This window comes from Mobula birostris, chromosome 6 (genome assembly GCF_030028105.1).
Source record: "Mobula birostris isolate sMobBir1 chromosome 6, sMobBir1.hap1, whole genome shotgun sequence".
NCBI lineage: Eukaryota > Metazoa > Chordata > Chondrichthyes > Myliobatiformes > Myliobatidae > Mobula > Mobula birostris.
The window spans coordinates 178,244,234-178,257,743 of record NC_092375.1 but is presented as its reverse complement, the minus strand read 5'-3'; positions in this window follow the sequence as shown (position 1 = coordinate 178,257,743).

The window sequence follows — 13,510 nt, the reverse complement described above, 5'->3', positions numbered from 1 at the left end:
ATAGGATGCAAAACTGAGCTGAGAAGTTGCAGATGGAGTTCAACCCAGATAAGTGTGAAGTGGTTCATTTTGGTAGGTCAAATATGATGGCAGAATATAGTATTAATGGTAAGACTCTTGGCAGTGTCGAGGATCAGAGGGACCTTGGGGTCAGAGTCCATAGGACACTCAAAGCTGCTGCACAGGTTGACTCTGTGGTTAAGGTGGCATATGGTGCATTTGCCTTCATTGATCGTAGGACTGAGTTTAGGTAATGTTGCAGCTGTACAGGACTCTGGTCAGATCCTACTCGGAGTACTGTGCTCAGTTCTGGTTGCCTCACTACAGGAAAGATGTGGAAACCATGGAAAGAGTGCAAAGGAAATTTACAAGGATGTTGCCTGGATTGAGGAGCATGCCTTATGAGAATAGGTTGAGTGAACTCGGCCTTTTCTCCTTGGAGCGATGCAGGATGAGAGATGAACTAATAGGGGGTGTATAAGATGATGAGAGGCATTGATCATGTGGATAGACAGAGACTTTTTCCCGGGGCTGAAATGGCTAACACGAGAGGCACAGTTTTAAGATGCTTGGAAGTAGGTACAGAGGCGATGTCAGGGTAAGTTTTTTTTTTATGCAGAGAGTGGTGAGAGCGTGGAATGGGCTGCCGGCGACAGTGGTGGAGGCGGAAACGATAGGGTCTTTTAAGAGATTCCTGGATAGGTACATGGGGCTTAGAAAAATAGAGGGCTATGGGTATCCCTAGGTAATTTCTAAGGACATGTTCAGCACAGCTTTGTGGGCCGAAGGACCTGTATTGTGCTGTAGGTTTTCTATGTTTCTGCATTTCTTCCAATTCATAAGGGAAAATCTGTCTGATTAGCCAACTTGCCATTCATGGAAATACAAATTAAGTGACAGATATGGCATTTGCAAACATGCACCAACTGCATTATATTCTTTCAATCCCTTTGTCATAAGAACATAAGAAATAGGAGCAGGAGTAGGCCATCTGGCCTGCTGAGCTTGTTCCGCCATTCAATAAGATCATGGCTGATCTGGCCATGGACTCATCTCCACCTGCCTTCCTTTTCCTCATAAACATTAATTCCTCTACTATGCAAAAATCTATCCATCAGTCTGAAATTCATTTACTGAGGTAGCCTCCACTGTTTCATTGGGCAGAGAATTCCACAGATTCTCCACTCTCTGGGAAAAGTAGTTCCTCCTTATCTCCATCCTAAATCTACTCCCCCAAAATCTTGAGGCTATGTCCCCTGACGAGTTCTTGTGAAGAGTCCTGGACCTGAAATGTTAACTGTATCTCTTTGGCTTTGGATTTGGCTTTGACTTAACAGGCTTCAACACAGTTAAGAAGAAATAAGCTTTTTTGTTTTAAGTACACAGTAGTCAGGACGAACTGCTCCTCCTATCAGATGTGGGAATTCAGAATACCTGATGGTATCCCTGATGACTATATCTGTGGGAAGTACACCCTACTTCAGTGCTTGACTGACTGGGTCAAGGAATTGGAGCTGGAGCTGGATATACTCAGGATCATTTGGGAGGCTGAAGATATTATAGGTGAGTCTTTAGCAGAGGTGGTTACACTCAGAGTACAGGCTTTGGACAGTAGATGAGTGACCACCGGGGAGGTAAGGGATTAGGAAGTCATTGTAGGATTCCCCTGTAGCCATTCTCCTCAGACACAAGTATACCTCTTTTAATACTGCTGGGGGGGGGTGTGTGGAAATGACCCATCAAGGCATGGCAGCAGCAGCCAGGCCAGTGGCATTGTGGGTGGCTCTGGGGCTCAGCCGGGAAGAGGAAAGTCAGGCAATGCGGTAGTTATAGGGGACTCGATGGTCAGGGGGACAGAAAGGAAATTCTGTGGTCGCAAAAGAGACGCCAGGATGGGGGTGTTGCCTCCCAGGTGCTAGGGTCCAGGAGTGGCTGCAGAATGTTCTCAATGGGGAGATTGAACAGACAGCGGTCTTGGTGCACATTGGCACCAATGACATAGGCAGAAAAGAGGAAGAGGTCCTACGCAGTGACTATATAGAGTTAGGGAAAAGGCTGACAAGAAGGACCTCCAAGGTAGTAATCTCCAGAGTACTCTTGGTGCCAAGGGTTAGTGCAGGTAGGAATGGAGTGATAGCACGGACTGGCTGTGGAGATGGTGCAGGGGGCAGGGTTTCAAGTGCTATGATCATTGGAACCTTTTTTGGGTGTGAGGCAATTATGTACAAGAGGGACAGATTGCACTTGAACTGGAGTGTAACCAATATGTTGGCTGGGAGATTTGCTAACGCAACTCAGGAGAGTTCAAACTAGTTTTGTAGGAGTCTGTGAACCGGAGCACCACGTCATTAAGGGAAGGATTGGACTGGAAGGTATGTGTCAGGGTAAGTATTGAAAGGCAAAATTGATATAACAGGTATGAAACTTTGAAGTGTATATATTTTAATTCTATGAGTATTATGGGTGAGGGTAATGAACTTAGAGCGTGGATCAGTACTTGGAACTACGATGTCATAGTCATTACTGAAACTTGGTTGGTAGAGGGGCAGGAGTGGGTGATTAACATACCAGGTTCTGGAAAAGATAAAGGAGGAGGTAAAAGTGTTGGGGGGGGGATTTGCACTACTAATGAGAGGCAATATCACAGCTGCGCTCAGGGGATACATAATGGAGGGGTCAGACATCGAGTCCATTTGGGTAGAAATCAGGAATATGAAGGGTGCAATCACACTGATGAGATTGAACTACAGACCCCCTAATAGCCATCAGGGCATTGAGGAACAGATATGTAATCAGATTAAGGAAATGTGTAAAAATAATAGGGCTGTTCTCATGGGGGATTTCAACTTCCCTAATATAAACTGGGACCGTCTTAGTACAAGGGGTTTAGGTGGGGCAGCATTTGTTAAGTGTATCTAGGAAGGTTTCTTAAATCAATATGTGGATGGTCCAACGAGAAGAGAAGCAATACTGGACTTGGTGTTGGTTAATAAGCCTGGCCAGGTGACTGACCTTTCAGTGGGTGAGCAGTTAGGGAATAGTGACCACAGCTCCTTAACTTTCACAATAGCTAAAGGATAGGTATGGTCCCTGCAGAAGATTTTAAAATTGGAGTAGGGCAAATTATGAGGGCATTAAGCAGGAACTATGAAGAGTTAATTGGGAACACCTTTTTTCCTAGTAAGTCCACATCAGATAAGTAGAGGGTGTTTAAAGATCAATGGCACAGTGTACAAATAAAGTATGTTCCTGTTAGAAGGAAGGTTGGGGGTGGAAAGATAAGAGAACCTCGGATGATAAGAGAGGTGATGAATTTAGTCAAGAAAGAGAAAAGAATGTAAAGCTTGGGAAGTCAGGATCAAATGAAGCATGAGTATAAAGATGTCAGAAAAGAACTAAAGGAGAGAATTAGGAAAGCCAGGAGGTTCTTGGCAAGTAGGATCAAGGTGAATCCCAAGGCATTCTATTCATACATCAAGAACAAGAGGATAACTAGGGAGAGGGTGGAACCACTCAGGGATAAGGGGGTGAGCTTGGATGCAGAGAATGTGAGTGAGGTACTTAATGAGTACTTTGCTTTATTATTTACTAAGGAAAAGGATATGGAGGACTAGGAGATCAGTGCTGATTGTATAAATACATTAAGGTGTTTAGAGGTCAAGGAGGCGGAAGTGTTAATATTAAGGTGGATAAATCCCATGGACCCGATGGGATTTACCCCAGGTTATTTAAGGAGGCAAGAACGAGATTGCTGGGGCTTTTACCAGCATCTTCATGACTTCTCTGGCCTTAGGTGAGGTCCCAGTGGATTGGCTATTTAAGAAGGAAACAAGGGAAAATCCTGGGAACTATAGTTCAGTGAGCCTCACTTCAGTTGTAGGGAAATTAATGGAGAAAATTCTTAGGGATAGGATATATCAGCATTTGGAAACTTATGGCCTAATTAGGTAGAGCTAGTATGACTTTGTGCAGGGCAGGTCGTGTCTTACCAACTTAATTGAGGTTTTTGATGAGGTGATGAGAGAGATTGGTGAGGGTTAGACAGTGGATATTGTCTACATGGATTTCAGTAAGGCGTTTGACAAAGACCCTCATGAGGGGGCTAATCCAGAAGATTAAGATGCATGGGGCCACTACAAATGAGCTGTTTGGATTCAGGACTGGCTTGCTCATTGAAGACAGAGGGTAATGGATGAAGGGACCCTGCTGAGCTGGAGCTCCATAATTAGTGTTGCTCTACAGGGATCTGTGCTGGGACCTCTAGTGTTTGAAATAAATATAAATGACCTGGATGATAATGTAGGTGCATGGGTTAGTAGGTTTGCAGGTGAAATCAAGATTGGTGGAGTTGTGGTTAATGTAGGATACTGGCAAAGAATACAGTGTGAGATAGATCAATTGCAGATATGAGCAGAGAAATGGCAGATGAAGTTTAACCCAGATAAGTGTGAGGTGTTGCACCTTGGCAGGCAAAAGCAAGGAGACAGTACCCTGTTAAGAGCAAGGTCCTGAATAGTTTTGTTAAGCACAGAGATCTTGGGATCCAAGTTCTTATGGATAGTGGATAGTGTGGAGGGCTGTCAGAGGTGACAGCGGGACATTGATAGGATGCAAAACTGGGCTGAGAAGTGGCAGATGGAGTTCAACCCAGATAAGTGCGAAGTGCCTCATTTGATGGCAGAATATAGTATTAATGGTAAGATTCTTGGCAGCGTGAAGGATCAGAGGGATCTTGGGGTCCGAATCCATAGGACGCTCAAAGCAGCGGTGTAGGTTGACTGTGGTTAAGAAGGCATATGGTGTATTGACCTTCATCAATCGTGGAATTGAATTTAGGAGCCGAGAGGTAACGTTACAGCTATATGGGACCCTGGTCAGACCCCACTTAGTGTACTGTGCTCAGTTCTGGTCACCTTACTACAGGAAGGATGTGGAAGCCATAGAAAGGGTGCAGAGGAGATTTGCAAGGAACTCGGCCTTTTCTCCTTAGATTGACGGAGGATGAGAGGTGACCTGATAGAGATGTATAAGATGATGAGAGGCATTGATCGTGTGGATAGTCAGCAGCTTTTTCCCAGGGCTGAAATGGTTGCCAGAAGAGGACACAAGTTTAAGGTGCTGGGGAGTAGATACAGAGGAGATGTCAGGGTTAAGTTTTTTACTCAGAGTGGTGAGTGTGTGGAATGGGCTGCCGGCAATGGTGGTGGAGGCAGATACGATAGGGTCTTTTAAGAGAATTCTGGACAGGTACATGGAGCTTAGAAAAATAGAGGGCTATGGGTAAGCCTAGTAATTTCTAAGGTAGGGACATGTTTAGGACAACTTTGTGGGCTGGAGGGCCTGTATTGTGCTGTAGGTTTTCTATGTTTCTATGCTTCTACGTTTTTTAGCTCCTTGAAAGCGGCTAAATGCATCAATAAGGTGGTTAAGGCGGCTTATGGAACACCTTCTAATAGTTGAGGCATTGAGTTCAACAGTCAAAAGATTATGCTGCAACTTCATAAAACGCTGGTTAGGCCATATCTGGAGTATTGCATACAGTTCTGGTCACCTCACTATAAGAAGGACGTTGAGGTTTTGGAGAAGGGTGCAGAAAAAGTTTACCAAAATGCTGCCTGCTTTAGAGGGCATGTGCTGTCATAAGAGGCTGGATAAATTTGGGATGTTTTCTGTGGAGCGCCAGAGGCTGAGGGGAGATCTATTTGATGTTTATAAGATTATGAGAGGCATAGACAGAGAGTATCTGTTACCCATGGTTGAAATACCAGAGGGCATGCATTGAAGGTGAGAGGAGGTAGTTCAAAGAGGATATGAGGGGCAAGTTTCTTAACCAGGAAGTGGTGGATGCCTGGAATGCGCTGCCTGGTGTGATGGTAGAGACAAATACATCTGAGGCTTTTTAAGAGCCGTTTGGATAGGTACATGGATGTAACAAAGATGGAGGGATATGGGCATTGTGCAGTTAGGAGGGATTAGTGTTTGGGTGTTTTGATTTGCTTTTCAGATGGTTTGGCACAACCATTGTGGGCTGAATGGCCTGTTCCTGCACTGTACTGTTTTACATTCTTTCCATGGAAGCTGTCTAACTTGTAGAGTATTTCCAGCATTTTCTAGGGAATATGGGTACATTCCGTTAACTCATGCAACCGAACTATCATCCCAGGGACCCAGGAACATACTCAAACAAGGTTCTATACTGTAGAACTGTCATTGGTCACCTTTACTCCTCTATTCATATGCTTTTGTAATGAATATGGACATACCATTTCTCCTCATTACCTGGGGTAGCTGTAAGTTAGCTTTTAAAGTTCAAAGTACATTTATTATCAAAGTATGTTATATATATATATACACACACACACACACACACACACACACACACACACACACACACACACACACAATATTCTGACCTGTGTCCTTACAGGCAACCACCAAGCAAAGAAACCCAACGGAACCCATTAAAACAAAAGACGACCATTGAACACCCAATGTAGAAAGGGCACATGAGTGCCTTTGCGGATGAATGTTTCCCAACATGTCAACATTTAAAATACTCTCTTTTTCTGTTGTCTGTACCAGTGTAGATAATCTCACACTTTTTTACATTATATGCCATCTGCCATGTTTTAGCCTGTCATTTACCTTGTAAGTATTCCCTTCAGGCACTTCACATCCTCCTTTCTACTAACAATTCCATCTAAATTTGCAACATCTATAAACATTTGATCTCTATATCCAAATCATATGCATATAGATTGTGACTATATTGCACTCAGTCCCAATGATATTTCATTTGTCACAGCCAGCCAGTCTGTTCAAGCAAACCTGGATTTCACTCACACTAGCCTTGCTGACTAATCTCCTGTGTGTACTTTCATCAGACATCTTTTGGAAATTCTCCTGCACCACATCCATTTGGCCCCCCCTTATCTATTTTATTAGTCACTTCCTCAAAGAACTCCAGTAGATTCGGCACATATGGTTTCTCTTTAATCAGTTCATGCTGAATCTGCTGATTCCCATTACTCTTTAGAAGGCGTTCTATAGCTAATCCTTTACTTTAGAATCCATCACTTTATCTAGTATTGATTTTAAATTACCTGATTGATAGTTTCTTATGACTTACCTTTCTGTCAGGAATAGTGTAGACACCATAGCAGAAACCAGAGAAGTCTGGAAGCTGGTAACCAATATATCCAATAGCACAGTAGCCACCTCTTTCAAAACTCAAGCATATTGATCATCTGCCCATGGGATTTATCAGTTTAGTCTCAACAACTGAAGTACTTTTCCTAAGACCTCTTTCATTCAGTTTCACATTCATTGGTTTCCTTATATTTCTGAAAGTGCCTTTTTCGATAAAGAATTTACTTAATTTCTCTGCTGATTCCTTATTCCTCACTATAAAATCCCTTACCTTTAACTGAAAATTATCTATGTTTGTCCTTGCTGCTCTTTATCACATACTCATAAGATAATGTACAGTTCATTTTGTTTAGAGTCATAGAGTACAACTCAGAAACAGGCCATTCGGTTCATCTAGTCCATGCCAAAACCACTTAAGCTGCCTACTCCCAGCGACCTGCACCGGAACCATAGCCCTCCACAGTCCTTCCATCCATGTATCCATCCAAACTTCTCTTAAACATTGAAATCGATCTCACATGCACCACTTGTGCTGGCATCTCATTCCAGGCTCTCTCAACTGTCTGAGTGAAGAAGATTCCCCTCATGTTCCCCTGTTTCTGCTTATTTTCCTTTCATTTCCCATCTTCACCTCTGAATTTTATTAATTTCTTTGCTGAGTTCTAAAATTCTTCCAGTCCTCAGGTCTGCCGATAATTCTGACATTTTTATGAACCTTTTCCTTTTATTTAATGCCACCTTTACTTTCCCCTGTGAGCAAGATAAGTTGGTGATTGTTTTATTCAGTGCCTTTCAATATGGTTTTTGCTGGTCTTCTCTCCTTCTCCCAATTAATAGTCAGTGAGCGGCCACTTCAATATTGAGCTAATGCAAGGATCGAGCGAACATTTCAAGGATCAACTTGAAGGCCAATGCAGGAAAGACGTCTTTATTGTTGTGACCTTTTGGAGAGAAATGCGTGGTTTGGAATTAAAGTAAACATCCTTTAGAAGCAAATCCATTTGTTTAATGAAGGTTAAATAAATGTGCCTTCAAAAATGAAATTATAATCTAAAAGAGTGTATGCATATGATACTTACTGTTAAAGACATTACATGACAGAATATAATGCTTTTTAGTAACCCAAGTATCTGTAATATTAGTAGCAAGCAATGATTTTTAAGCTTAATGCTGTTGCTCTTTTAAGGATTTTGTCCACTTGCCTTCAGGTTACAAAGGAAGTTCAAAGTAAACTTTACTATCAAAGCACATATATGTCACCACATACAACACTGAGATTCATTTTCCTATCAGCATACTCAGCAAAACTAAGAATAGTAACTATACTGGATCAATGAAAGATCAACTAGAGTGCAGGACACAACAAGCTGTGCAAATGCAAGTATAAATAAATATCAATAGCGAGAACGTGAGGCAACAAGGGTTCTTAAAGTGACATCATTGTTTGTGGAATCATCTCAATGGATGGGCAAATGAGTGTAGTTACCTCCTTCTGTTCAAGAGCCTTGTGATTGAAGGGTAGTAACTGTTCTTGAACCTGACGGTGCGAGTCCTGATGCTCTTGTACCTTCTGCCTGATGGCAGCAGTGAAAAAGTATCACGGCCTTGCTGTTGAGGATCCCTGATGATGATGCAGCTTTCCTACAACAGGGTTTCATGTAGATGTACTCAACGGTTGGGGGCCTTTACCCATGATGTACTGGGCTGAATCCACTACCTTTTGTATGATTTTCCATTCAGAGGCTTTGGTGTTTCCATACCATATCAAAATCTGCAAAATATTCCAGAGAGGCAGCATGAGAAAGTCCCTTGAATAAACAACACGTTTTGAATTCCTCATGACTCCTATAAATGTTTGCACATTCTCCAATGGACTTCATTCAAGATTAAGAACCCCATGAGTACACATACTTTAAAAATGTTGAGAATTATCTAATCTAATGTAAGAGATCATGACTATTAACCACCCCCGTCCTCGGAAAAGTTTAAAAGCTTAAAAAATCAAGGAAGTACATCGGTTTGAGCTACATGGTCCCTGTGCCAGGGCTTTGCTATATCAATTCAATGATGCTACTTGTTCAAGTGACTTGGTCTGACAGAATAACACAGTTAATTCACTGTACCTTTGTTCAGTGGAGCTAGAGTCGTGTCTGGCGCAGAGTTCACCAGAATTACAAAACTGGGCCTGTTTTAGACTCACAGAGCCATGGAGTAAAGCAGGGTTGAAACAGGACCTTCAGTCGCACTCCTCCATGCCAAGCTAGTTGTTGACTTGAGCTTGTTCCATATCCCTCTAAGTCTGTCCTATCCACATACCCCTCCAAAATATCTTTCGGGTGCTGTAATTGTACCCGACTCCAAAACTTGTTTTGTCAACTTGTTCAGACCTCTGTGTAGACCACTCTGTGTAAAGGTTGTCCCTCCAGTCTCTTCTAAAGTCTTTCCCCTCTCACTCTGGAAACTACGCCCTTCTAGTATTAGACTCCCCTACTCTGGGGAAAAAAATACTCTGTTCATTCATCTTCTCTTAGTCCCTCATGATTTTATAAACATCTGTAAGGTCACCCCTCAGTCTCCTATGTCCTAGGAAAAACATCCCAGTCTATCCAATGCAACTTCCAGCCCTCCAGTCCTGATAACATCCTTATTAACCCTTTCTGCACCCTTTCCAGCTTAATGAAATCCTTCTTGCACCCAGACAGCCGGATCTGCACACAGTATAGAAACTGTGGGCTCATCAATGTCTAATTGCAACAGTATGAGGCAGGAGGTCTTAAACACAAGAAATTCTGTAGGTGCTGGAAATCCAAAGCTACATAGACAAAAAGCTGGAGCAACTCAGCAGGTCCGGACCTGTCCATGGAAATGAACAAACAGTTGATGTTTTAGGCCAAGACTCTTCTTCAGGACTGGAAAGGAAGGAGGAAGATGCCAGAATAATAGGAAAAGTTGGGGGCAGAGAGGAAGAAAGCTAGCTAGAATAGGTGAAGCCAGGTGGGTGGGAAAGGTAAAGAACTGGAGGGAAAGCAATCTGATAGGAGATGAGAATTGACCATAGGAGAAAGGGGCATGAGGGGGAGGTGATAGGCAGGTGAGAAGAGGTAAGAGGCCAAGAGTCCAGAGTAGGGGAGAGAGGAGGGGGAGGGGGGATACTTTTTTAAACCAGAAGGAGAAATTGATATTATGCCATCAGGATGGAGGCTGCCTAAACAGAATGGGAAATCCGAATTAAGATGTTTGGCCACCGGGAAGTTTCGCTTTTGGCAGATGAAGTGGAGATGCTCAACAAAGCAGTCCCCCAATCTATGACGGGTCTCATCAATAGAGAGGAGGTCACATCGGGAGCACCAAACACAGTAGATGACCCCAGCTGATTCACAGGTGAAGGACTATTTGTGGCCTTGAATGGAGGTGAGGGAGGAAGTGAATGGAGAATCCAGGTGAATCTAAGTGAATCTAGGTCCTGGAGAGTGAGTATAGAGAGCTTGGTAGGAAGTTGAAAAGCAGGACCTTGAGGGTGGTAATCTCAGGGTTGCTACCTGTGCTACGTGCCACTGAGGGTAAGAATAGGATGCTCTGGAGGATGAACAAGTGGCTGAGGAACTGGTGTAGGGGGCAGGGTTTCAGATTCAAGATCATTGGGACCTCTTCTGGGGCAGGTGGGACCTGTACAAGAGAGACGGGTTACACTTGAACTACAAGGGGACCAATATCCTTTCAGGGAGGTTTGTTAGTGCTATTGGGGAGGCTTTAAACTAGATTTGCAGGGGGATGGGAACCAGAGTGCCACAGCTGACAGTGGGGCTGGGGTGAAAATAAATGATGTTAAAAGTTCAAACAAAGCCGCAAATAGAAAGGTTGTGAGTGGTGGTAAAAATCTTCTGAGGTGTATATATTTCAATGCTAGGAGTAGTGCGGGGAAGGCAGACGAGTTGAGGGCGTGGATTGACACATGGGATTATGATGTTACAGCAATTGGTGAAACTTGGCTACAGGAGGAGCAGGACTGGCAGCTTAATATTCCAGGGTTTTGATGTTTCAGATGTGATGGAGGCAGAGGAATGAAAGGTGGGGGGGGGCGTGGGGTAGCATTGCTTGTCAGGGAAAATGTTACAGCAGTGCTCAGGCAGGACAGATTAGAGGGCTTGTCTACTGAGTCTTTATGGGTGGAGCTGAGAAACAGGAAATGTATGGCCACATTAGTGGGGTTGTATTATAGACCACCCAATAGTCAGTGAGAATTGGAGGAGCAAATCTGCAGAGAGATAGCAGGCAACTGCAGGAAACAAAGTTGTTGGTGGTAGGGGATTTTAATTTTCCACATATTGATTGGGACTCCCATACTGTTAGGGATCTAGATGGGTTAGAGTTTGTAAAATGTGTTCAGGAAAGTTTTCTAAATCAATATATAGAGGTACCAACTAGAGGGGATGCAAAATTAGATCTCCTGTTAGGAAACGAGTTAGGACAGGTGACAGATGTCTGTGTAGGGGAGCACTTTGGTTCCAGTGATCATAACACCATTAGTTTCAACTTGATCATGGATAAAGATAGATCTGGTCCTAGGGTTGAGGTTCTCAACTGGAAGAAGGCCAAATTTGAAGAAATGAGAAAGGATCTAAAAAGCGTGGATTGGGACAGGTTGTTCTCTGGCAAGGATGTGATCGGTAAGTGGGAAGCCTTCAAAGGAGAAATTTTGAGAGTGCAGAGCTTGTATGTTCCTGTCAGGATTAAAGGCAAAGTGAATAGGAATAAGGAACCTTGATTCTCAAGGGATATTGCAACTCTGATAAAGAAGAGAGAGTATATGACATGTATAGGAAACAGGGAGTAAATAAGGTGCTTGAGTATAAAAAGTGCAAGAAAATACTTACGGAAATCAGGAGGGCCAAAAGAAGACACGAGGTTGCTTTGGCAGTCAAAATGAAGGATAATCCAAAGAGCTTTTACAGGTATATTAAGAGTAAAAGGACTGTAAGGGATAAAATTGGTCCTCTTGCAGATCAGAATGGCCGGCTATGTGCGGAACCAAAAGAAATGGGGGAGATCTTAAATGGTTTTTTTGCATCTGTATTTACTAAGGAAACTGGCATGAAGTCTATGGAATTAAGGGAAACAAGTAGTGAGATCATAGAAACCGTACAGATTGAAAAGGAGGAGGTGCTTGCTATCCTGAGGCAAATTAAAGTGGATAAATCCCCAGGACCTGACAGGGTATTCCCTCGGATCTTGAAGGAGACTAGTGTGGAAATTGCAGGGGCCCTGGCAGATATATTTAAAATATCGGTGTCTACGGGTGAGGTACCGGAGGATTGGAGAATGGCTCATGTTGTTTAAAAAAGGATCAAAAAGTAATCCAGGAAATTATAGGCCGGTAAGTTTGACGTCGGTAGTGGGTAAGTTATTGGAGGGAGTACTAAGAGACAGAATCTACAAGCATTTGGATAGACAGGGACTTATTAGGAAGAGTCAACATGGCTTTGTGCGTGGTAGGTCATGTTTGACCAATCTACCGGAGTTTTTCGAGGAGGTTACAACGAAAGTGGATGAAGGGAAGGCAGTGGATGTTGTCTACATGGACTTCAGTAAGGCCTTTGACAAGGTCCCGCATGGGAGGTTAGTTAGGAAAATTCAGTCGCTAGGTATACATGGAGAGGTGGTAAATTGGATTAGACATTGGCTCAATGGAAGAAGCCAAAGAGTGGTAGTAGAGGATTGCTTCTCAGAGTGGAGGCCTGTGACTAGTGCTGTGCCACAGGGATCAGTGCTGGGTCCATTGTTATTTGTCATCTATATCAATGATCTGGATGATAATGTGGTAAATTGGATCAGCAAATTTGCTGATGATACAAAGATAGTGGACAGTGAGGAAGGTTTTCAAAGCTTGCAAAGGGATTTGGACCAGCTGGAAAAATGGGCTGAAAATTGGCAGATGGAGTTTAATACAGACAAGTGTGAGGTATTGCACTTTGGAAGGACAAACCAAGGTAGAACATACAGGGTAAATGGTAAGGAACTGAGGAGTGCAGTAGAACAGAGGGATTTGGGAATACAGATACAAAATTCCCTAAAAGTGGCGTCACAGGTAGATTGGGTCGTAAAGCGAGCTTTTGGTACATTGGCCTTTATTAATCAAAGTATCGAGTATAAGAGCTGGAATGTTATGATGAGGTTGTATAAGGCATTGGTGAGACCAAATCTGGAGTATTGTGTTCAGTTTTGGTCACCAAATTACAGGAAGGATTTTAATAAGGTTGAAAGAGTGCAGAGAAGGTTTACAAGGATGTTGCCGGGACTTGAGAAACTGAGTTACAGAGAAAGGTTGAATAGGTTAGGACTTTATTCCCTGGAGCGTAGAAGA